The following is a 10,205-nucleotide window of genomic DNA, read 5'->3' as shown; positions in this document are numbered from 1 at the left end:
ATTACAGGTTAGAAATTCTATACGTTTAACTGCTCTGCTCAAATTACCCTTCTCTGTCCCCTGGTTGCATTAACTGATGCAGGGCTATTGTTAATAAAGCTGCTTACTTTTATTCATATAAAAGTCCATGTGTGGGCACATGCTTCCATTCTCTTGGGTAATTACCAGGAAATGGAATTGGTGTGTCACATAGCAAACGTGTGTTGGTCTTTGTTAGGAATTACCAAATTATTTTGCAAAGTATGCATTACTTTACACTCCAAGTAATGACGCATGTGGGTGCCTGTCGCTCTGCATTCCCTCCAATACTAGGCATTTGTAGAGACATGCTTGCAGCTGTTTGGGGAGGCGGCCGCAGCGCACACGTGCAGGACTATGCACCCCCCTGCTGGCGCGCATCATCTCCTCCCCCATCCTTACATGGGCATGCAACCTGCTGCGCTTGCACCCTGGCCCCAGCAAACTTGTGCAGGAGGCGTTGGACCACGGAGCTTGCCAGAATGTCGGGCTCCTGGGGGCGCGGCTCTATGCCAGAGCGGCACTTCAGCCCGCAAGACCTGCCCTTGGACGGTGAAGACCCATCGGTATCTTGTCCCACAAGGCAAAGAGAGGCCTTAACCATCCTGGAAGGCGGAGTTGGTGTTGGCACCAAGGCATATACTTGGGGAGAGAAGCAAGCAAGGAAGCAAGCAAGGAAGCACCACTAAAGAAAAATAAAGAAGTTGTTCATTCCCAGTCCGCCTCTGATTCTTTTCCTCGGTCTTGTTGCTGCAGGCAGCAACAGGCATGGCCAGGATTTTCAAATTTTAGCCATTTGGGTGTGTAATGTTTTCTCATTGGAGTTTTAAATTGAATTTCCATGATGTTGTGTCTTTCCATGTACTTCTTGTGCATTTAGATATTTTCTTCTGTCAAGTGTCTGCTTAAACCTTTTTTTGTAGTATATGTATGTAGTCATCTCTCTATATTCATGGGTTCCAGATTTAACCAACTGTGGATCAAAAATATTTGGGAGAAATATTTTAATTTATATTGAACATGTATAGACTTTTTCTTTTTGTCATTTTCTAAGCAATATAGAGTAACAACTCTTTATAGTTACATTTTATTAGGGATAATAATGAATCTAACTCTTTATAGTTACATTTTATTAGGGATAATAATGAATCTAGAGATTATTTAAAATATGCTGGAGGATTTATGTTAGGTTATATGCAAATGCTATGCCATTTTATATGAGGGTCTCAGGTATCTGTGGATTTGGTTGTCACAGTTGGGGGGTGGTCCTGGAACCAAACACCTGCAAATACTGAGAAAAGGCTGCATTTCAAATATTTTCTTCTCGCCTGTGCCTCACTTTTAAAATTTTTCTTTTGAAAAGCAAAAGTTTTATTTTGATGAGGATTAATTTATTGATATTTTCTTTTATGACTTACACTATTTGTATTGAAATAAGAAATCTTTGCCTAACTCAGAGTCAAAAATATTTCTTCCTTTTCTTTCTTCCAGAACAAAGATATGCAAAGGATAGCCCACGATTTGGTAAACAAAGTTGTATTGGAACTCCAACTGTTTTTCTAAATGAAATTTTATCGGCACACAGCCACGTTCATTTGATCATGTGTCATTTATGACTACTTTAGTGCTGCAAAGTTGAGTAATGGCAACAGAGACCCCTTGACCTGCAAAGCATAAGATCTACTCCTTTACAGAAAAAAAAAAAAAAAAAAAAAAAAAACTCTGTATCACCTTATTCTAGTGGTTTTACAATTTTAGCTCTTACATTTAGAACTACTGTTCATTTAGAGTTATTTTTGTATATATTTAGAACATATTTTTTGTAAAATAGTTTGTATTTTTGGTGTGGGGTTCACTTTATCCTGTTTGGATGTCCTTTAAATCTAACGTGATTTATTAAGACCATCCTTCCCTCACTGAATTTATGAACACATGCATGTATGTGTTTGTGTGAGCTCTATTTCATTCCATGGATTTATGTCCATCTCCATGCTGGTAACACACAATCATCATTGTCATACATTTAAGCCAGTTCTCTGTGTGTGTGTGTGTTTGTGTGTGTGTGGTATTGGAGACTGAATCCAGGGATGCTCTACAATCGAGCTACACCTCCAGCCATTTTTAAATTTGATTTTGAGATAGGGACTACCTAAGTTGCCCAGACTGGCCTCAAACTTGTGATTCTCCTGCCTCAGTTTCCTGAGAAGATGGAATTACAGGCATGTGCCACCAAGTCAACTCTTTCAATCAAGTCATACTTATTTCTTCAAAAAAAATTTTGTGTTGTTATTTTAGGTTCTTTGTCTTTCATTATAGATGATGGAATAAGCGTGTCAATTTCCACAGAACCTACCAAAATCTGGCACATGCCTATAATCCCAATGGCTTGGGAGGCTGAGGCTGTGGCAGGAGGATGGCAAGTTCAAAGTCGGCCCAGCAATTTAATGAGGCACTGTCTCAAAATAAAAGGAAAAAGATTAAAAGGGCTGGGGATGTGGTAAAGCACCTCTGGGTTCAATCCTCAGTACCAAATAAATAAATAAATAAATAAATTTGAAATATATTGTTAGAAATGACCTTATTTTATTAGCTTCAATTTTCAGTTGTTTGTTGCTAGTGTATAGAGACAACTATTGATTTTTTAACCTTTTGTTCTGAACTGCCATGCTGACTCTAGAAACTTCTCTGTAGATTCCTTATTATTTTCTACATAGCTGATCTTTCGTCATTGAATAAAGAATTTTATCTCTTTCTTTGCAATCTGATGGCTCTCATTTGTTTTTCTTTTCTTATTGCACTGCCTAGGACTTCTGACACAATGTCAACTACAAGCATTGAAAATACATAATGTCTTATTTCTGATCTTAGCAGGACAATATGCAACCTATCACCATTAAATAAGATGTTAACTTTATTTAGTTTTTTTCATAGATGGTCTTTGTCAGATTGAAGAACTTCCCTTCTATTCACAGTTTTTAAGTATTAAAAATTTATTAATAAGCATTGGATTTTGTGAAACGCTTCTTCACTTATTGAAATGATAATGTTTCCCATTTTACTTGTTAATTTGGTAAATTATACTGATATTCAAACATTAAAATAATCTTATATTCTTGAGATAAACCCAACATGGTCATGATATATTTTTTTTCTCTATGGCTGGATTCAAATTGCAAAATATTTGTGAGGGATTTTTGGATCTAAGAAACATTTGCCTGTGACTTTCTTGTAATGCCCCTGTTTAATTTTGGTATTAGAGTAATGCTGGTTTCATAAATGAGTTGAAAATTATTTCCACTTCTATTTCCTGGAAGAATTTGTGTGAAATTGGCTTTATTTTATCTTTAAATATTTAATAGAATTTACAACTTATACCACCTGAGCTGAGAGTTTCTTCCTTGAAAGGTTTTTAATTTCAAATTAAATGTATATAAGAGGTGTGTAGGGTCACGCAGGTGTATCTCTCCAGCGAGTTTTGGTAGTTTGTATCTTTCAAGAAAGTTGTCCATTTTAAGTTTCAGAATTATCTGGCAGAAAGAATGTACATAAGTTGTCTTTATTATTCACTTGCTGTTTTAGGATTTATAACAATGTTTCCGATTTCGTTCTAGTTAGCCATCCCCCCACCTGCCTTAATTAGTCTGGCTACATCTCACCAGTTTTTGTTTATTCTCATTTCATTTGTTTGTTATTTGCAGTTTTCAAAATGTTTGCTTCTGGTGTCATTGATTTTCTCTATTCTTCCATTTTCTATTTTATTGAGTTTAGCTTTGTTCCTTATTATTTCCTTCCTTCTACTTACTTTGTTCTCTTTCTTCTAATTTGTTAATGTAAAAGCTTGGATCACTCATATTAGATGTTTACTCTTCTCTTAAAAAAATTCAACATGCTAAGCTCCCTTCTAAGCACTGCTTTGGGTGCCCTCCACAATTTTTAATGTTTTCTTTTTTTTAATTTAAAAAAATTTGTTTTAGTTGTTGGTGGACCTTTATGTTATTTATTTATTTTTTATGTGGTGCTGAAACTCAAACCCAGTGCCTCACACATGCTAGGCAAGTGCTCCACCACTGAGCCACGGCACCAGTCCCTAATGTTTTCATTTCTTCAGTTTAAAATATTCCTACTTTCTTATGTGATTACTTCTGTGACTCATGTGCTACATAAAAATTTGTTGGCTAGTTCCCAATATATGGGACTTTCCAAAAAATATTCTCTTGTGGGTTTATAGTTTAATTTAGCTGTAGTCAGATAATACTCTGTATGACTTAAATTCTTTTAAATTTATTGATACTTGGCTTTCTGTCCAGCATTTAGCCTGCTTTGAGGAGTGTTTTATGTGCCCTTGAAAACAATGTATATAATGCTATTATTGGGTGAATGTTCTATAAATGCCAATTTAGTCAAGTTGATTGGTAGTGTTCAATTATTCAATATATTTACTGATTTTTCTTTTTGGCTAATTTGTTTTATCAATTGCTTTGAGTGACAAATGTCTAAATTTCCAACTATAGGGGAGGATTTGTCTACTTCTCCCTTTTACTCTCTCAGTGTTACTTGGTGTACTTTGAAGCCTATTTTTAGGTGTACACTGATTTAAGATTAAATCTTGCTGGGTGAGGTGGCACATGCCTGGAATCCTGGTGGCTCAGGAGGCTGAGGTAGGAGGATCACAAGTTGAAAGCCAGCCACAGCAATTTAGCAAGGCCCTAAGCAGCTTAGCGAGACCCTGTCTCAAAATAAAAAGGGCTGGGATGTGACTCAGTGGCTAAGTGCCCCTGAGTTCCATCCATGGTTCAAACACAAATTAAATCTTTTTAAAGAATCAGTGTACTTACCTTTATGTATTGTCCTTCATTATCCTTGTTGATATTCCTTGTTCTGAAGTTTCCTTTGTTTAATATTGATTTAGCTATTCTAAATTCTTTTGAGTAGCATTTGCCTATCATATCTCTTTCCATCATTATCCTGTTTTTATACTTCATTGAATTTCTAGTAGAAAACACATAATTGGGGCTTGCTTTTTTATCCATTTATCTCTGCCTTTTAATATAAACCTTTAAACCATTTTCATTTAATGTGACTATCCATACAGTTGGATTAGAGTCTACTGCATTGATTTTTAAAATGTGTTCTTCATTCCTTTTTTTCCTCTTTGCATGCCTTCTGTTTTTGAGGTGGGGGGGTATTACTGGGGATTGAACTCAGGGGCACTTGACCACTGAAACACAACCCCAGCCCTATTTTGTATTTTTATTTAGAGACAGGATCTTACTGAGTTGCTTAGAGCCTCACTTTTGCTGAGGCTGGCTTTGAACTGGAGATCCTCCTAACTCAGCCTCCTGAGCTGCTGGGATTACAGGCATGTGCCACGGTGCCCAGCTGCCTATTTTCTTTTAAGGTGAGTACTTTCTATGATTTTGTTTTGTCTCCATGTTTGGCTTATTAGCTAAATTTCTCTCCCCCGCCCCCCCATTTTTAGTTACTCTAGGATTTATACTGATCACAATCTACATTCGAATATTATTCCACATGTAGTATATAATTATTATAATAGTATACTTGCATTTCCCCTCCATAATCTTTGCACTATTGATCTCACATATTTTAATTTTACATATGTTTTAAACTCCACAAGACATTGCAGTCATTTTTCGCTTTAAACAATTATCTTTTAAAAAAATTGGAAAACATATTTCAGTTGATCAACCTATTTGCCATTTTAAGTACTCTTCATGTCTTCCATGAAAACACAATTTCCATGAGGCATCTTTGTTTTTTTTTTTTTTTTTCTTTGTGAAATCGTTTCTTTCTTTGTGAAATTTTGGGCTTACGCCTCTCTTCAAATTTAGAAAATTTCAGGCATCATTTCCTTAAATAGTTTCCATCCTTCCCTCACCTGGGATTCCAATGACCAGTGTGTTAGACAAGGCCCATGGCTCACCGAGGTTCTGTTCTTTCTCTTGGCTTTTTCCCCCTTGTTTAGTTTTTTTTTTTTCTTTTGGAGAGTTTCTATTGCTATGGCTGCAGATTAACTTTCCTTCTGCAGTGTCTAATCTGCTTCTGATCCCATCCAGCATTTTATATACCAGTGTCATAGTTCATCTCTGCAAGTTCCACCTGAGTCTTTTTAGTAACTTCCATTTCTCACCTTGTGTTTATGTTTTCATTTCATAGGCTTTAATATACTTTTAAGATTTTTAATTGTTGTTTTAAAATATTTGTTAATTTTATTATTCCTGTTATTTCTCAGTCTGTTTTTATTGAATTAATTTTTTGGATTTGGTTACAGGTCATATTTTCTTGCTTCTCTGTATGTCTACTAATTTGGATGATGCATAAGTGAAGTTTCATGATGTTCAGTTCTTGACATTGATAAATTATTTTAAAAGGTATTGCATTGTTCTGGCTGCAGTTAAATTTCTTGCACATCAATTTGATTCATTTGACACTTGGTTTTAAATGTTGAATTTTTTATTTTATTTTTTTTTTAACCTTTTTTTATTTTACTAAGGTGATTCCAGAGAAGCTTTTATTCTGGGGTTATTTGGCCCTACTTCTAAGCACAGCCCTTATGAACATGCTACCCAACCCATGCATTTTGAAGTCTTTCAACTTTGACTTGTAAGAACACAAATTATTTTCTCAACTTATTCCAACTCCAAGAATTGCTTGGCTTAGTGTTTTCTGGGATTCCTTCCCTTTGTCTTGGAGAGTTTCCTCCTAAATATACACAAATAAGTAGATCCTCTGACAAAAAAAAAAAAAAAAAATTGGAATCCCTCTGCAATTTTCCTAGAATTCTGCCTCTCTTCAACACCATCTTCTACACTTTGTTTTAAATTTCTAACTTTCTTGGTGTCTCTAGACCCTGATTTCTCTCTTCTCCGCTGAGCGAGTCAGGGATCCTGGTTGGGTTTCTGAGTCCTAACCTGACCTTGGAAACTGGCTCCAGGCAGTCTGTCAAGGCATTTCCTTCCTTCCTTTCCTTCCTTCTTCTCATTACTGTGCTCTTTTTCGGTGCCTGAACATTTTTGATTCAGAGATTTTGTCAGCCAGCCTGCCTGCCTTATTTCCTTCCTTTATTTTTTCCTTTTTTGCAGCCTGAGGGAGTAAATCCTATAGCATTTACTCCTTCAGGGACAGAAGGGGAGTCATCCATTGAGCTCTTAGTTTCAGTTACTGGAGTTTTCAATTCTAGAATTTCTATTTGATTACTTTCAAAAGTTTTCAGTTCTCTAAGAGTTCACTATTTTCTCATTTGACCTACTGAAGATGTGAAACATGAAACTTAATTATTTTGAAGTTCGGATAGCTAGGCCTTCTGCGTGTATATATTTTTCTCCTCCTTCTTTTGGTGAGTTCATGTCTTTTTGTATGCCTTCCTAATTTTTATCAAGTGTCAGTTTTTGTGGTTTCAAAAAATAATCACAAATATAATATGAGATTTTGGGTTCTGTGTCATATGGAGAGGATTTGCTTTTGTTTTTGGCAGGCAGTTAGTGAGAGACAGATAACCATGATCAAACCAAAGCTTGGACTGATTTAAGACTGGCTTTGATCCTTGAGAGCTGAACTTCCTCCTGTTTACCCACCTGAGAGCCTGGGGAGTTTGAAGAGGCCTCTTTTCCTTGGCCAGCTTTGTGTGAGAGTCATTGTCCCCCAGGCCCAGCAAACACCTGTAGTCTTGCTCAGCCTCTTGGCCTCTGTGGCGGCAGCAGCATTTATTACCAGAAAATGTCTTTGGAGGAAAATGTACCAGATGCCAGTCTGCCCCTCTGGGCTCCCTGCCTCTCTGAAATTTGGTTGGAAAGACCACATTTTATGCAGCTTTTCTAGTCGTTCTTGGGGTGAGGGTTAGTTGGAACCAAATTGGTCCACAATTGCAGGAAGCGTGAAACTCAGTCCTGATTCCTTTTTTAGTAACAGCTTTTGCACCCAAGAAGGCAGAGATTGTGCCCCTTGCTGAAACCTGTGCAACTAAAAACCTCCCTACACTGAGAATTGGAGTCAGCATTAAACAAGGAACAGATCTCTCCCAAATAGCTAGATTTCAGGTGGAGAAATTTCCCACCAAAACATGTATAGACACGATTGAAAAGAGCATGGTCACGTAAGCTATCACATGTAGGAAAAATGATCATAATATTAATATCTAGGAAAATAATCATAATGCCATTTACCAGCACACTGAGGCCATATCACAGAAATATTCAGCTCAGATTCCTCTGCTAAACTCTCTCAGAGACCTCCAGGGTATGTCCTTGCCCTCCAGTGTCTGAGGGTGCCTCGGAGTCAACAGAGTCAAGGTAAATTTACTGTCTTCCCCTCATATCCTGATTTTGTAGAGAAAATTTCTGAAAAATACAAATGAAATCGTATTAAGTGGGATAGTGCTTGGGGGAGTTTAACTGGAATTGAAGAGCGATTAAAGGAGTTGCCTTTTACCTTTTATTTTTTTATGCTAAAAAAAATTAAAACCAGGGATAGGTATGCTCTTAATACACTTAAAACAAACCTGTCTCTTCCATGCTCCCTCTCATTGCCCCTGAAGTGAGTCCTGGACCCCTCCTTGGTGCCTGAGTCCACTCCTTCCCATCCACTTGGTAACAGACCTCTTTTTTTTTTTTGGTGGTGCTGGGGATTTGAACCCAAGGCCTTGTGCTTGTGAGGCAAGCACTTTACCAACTGAGCTACATCCCCAGCCCTGTCAGACCTCTTTTTAATCCCACCATCCTTCCTTAGATGCTCCACATCAGCTCCAGTGTGAACAACTTCTGCAGCCTCTCACAGGGCCTTCCAGCTTCCCCACCCTATGGCCAGGCTGGCTCTACTACTACTAGAGTTCCCTTTATAGCTGTCTACCATATACTGCATCTGAGCAGTAATGGCTCCTCAGCACCTTACCACAGAACACAGTCCCAAGTCCTTGGCATGGAGCAGGAAACTCCTTACAGCCTGGCCTCAGCAGCCAGGTGAACCTGAACCTGAACCTCATCACTTATCATATCCATGTCAGTTTCTCAACATCTCTGAGGGGCTAAATCCATTTTGTATTGCTATAATAAAATACTCAAGACAGCACAATTCATAAAGAATAGAGGTTTGTTTGGCTTACAGTTCTGGAGGCCAGGAAGTCCAAGAGCATAGTGCTGGCATCTGGTGAGGTCCTTTGTTCTGTATCATAGCATGGCAGAGGTTATTACATAGCAGCAGGACAGAACAAATATGTGTCAGAGAAAGCGTGTTTTATAGTAAAGCCACTTCCTCCGTAACTTATTAATCCATGAATGAATTAATGCATTCATAAGCATAGAGCCTGCATGACCCAATCACCTCCCAGAACTCCTACCTCAAAATACCATCAGCAGCCAGGCCCTGTGGTACAAACCTGTAATTCCAGCAGCTCAGGAGGCTGGGGCAGGAGGATCACAAGTTCAAAGCCAGCCTCAAAAAAAGAGATGCACTAAGCAACTCAGTGAGACCCTGTCTCAAAATAAAATATGAAATAGGGCCGGAAATGTGGCTCAGTGGTAGAGTGCCCCTCAGGTCAATTACCAGTGCCAAAAAACAAAACAAAACAAAAAAAAAACAAACCAGCATGTGAATTTGATTAAAATGTGTTAGCTTTCTGTTACTGTAACAAAAACAAACAAACAAACAAACAAAAACCTGGAAAGGAGAGTTTATTTTGCCTCACAGTTTCAGGAGCTTCAATCCATGTTTGGTGGGCCTCATTTCTTTTGGGTCTGTGGTGAGGCAGCACATCATGGTGGTAGAGCACCACAGTGAGTGTGACCAGGAAGCAAAGAGAGAGTGAGGCCAGTATCCCACAATCCCCTGGAAGGCACAGCCTCAATGACCTAAAGTCTTCCCAAGGCCCCACTTCTAGTTCCCACCACCTCCCGACAGTGACAAGCTGGAGATCAAGTCTTTAACACATGAGCCTTTGGGAGACTTTTCAGATCCAAATGATAGCAATTCCAAAACCTCACGAAGGTAGTCTTATGATGAACATATCTGACAACCCACTGTGTTACCTCCAGGGTCTCTAAATAAATTCCACGTAGAACATGAAGTTGATGCAAAGATAAATAATGAATATGCACCAGTTTGAAGCTCATGTACAGTCATCCAGGATCCCCTCAGACACCAAAACCCAAGGATGCTCAAGATCCTTATATAAAAAG

Source organism: Sciurus carolinensis, chromosome 15 (assembly GCF_902686445.1).
Source record: "Sciurus carolinensis chromosome 15, mSciCar1.2, whole genome shotgun sequence".
NCBI lineage: Eukaryota > Metazoa > Chordata > Mammalia > Rodentia > Sciuridae > Sciurus > Sciurus carolinensis.
Note: the sequence above shows the minus strand (reverse complement) of the source record.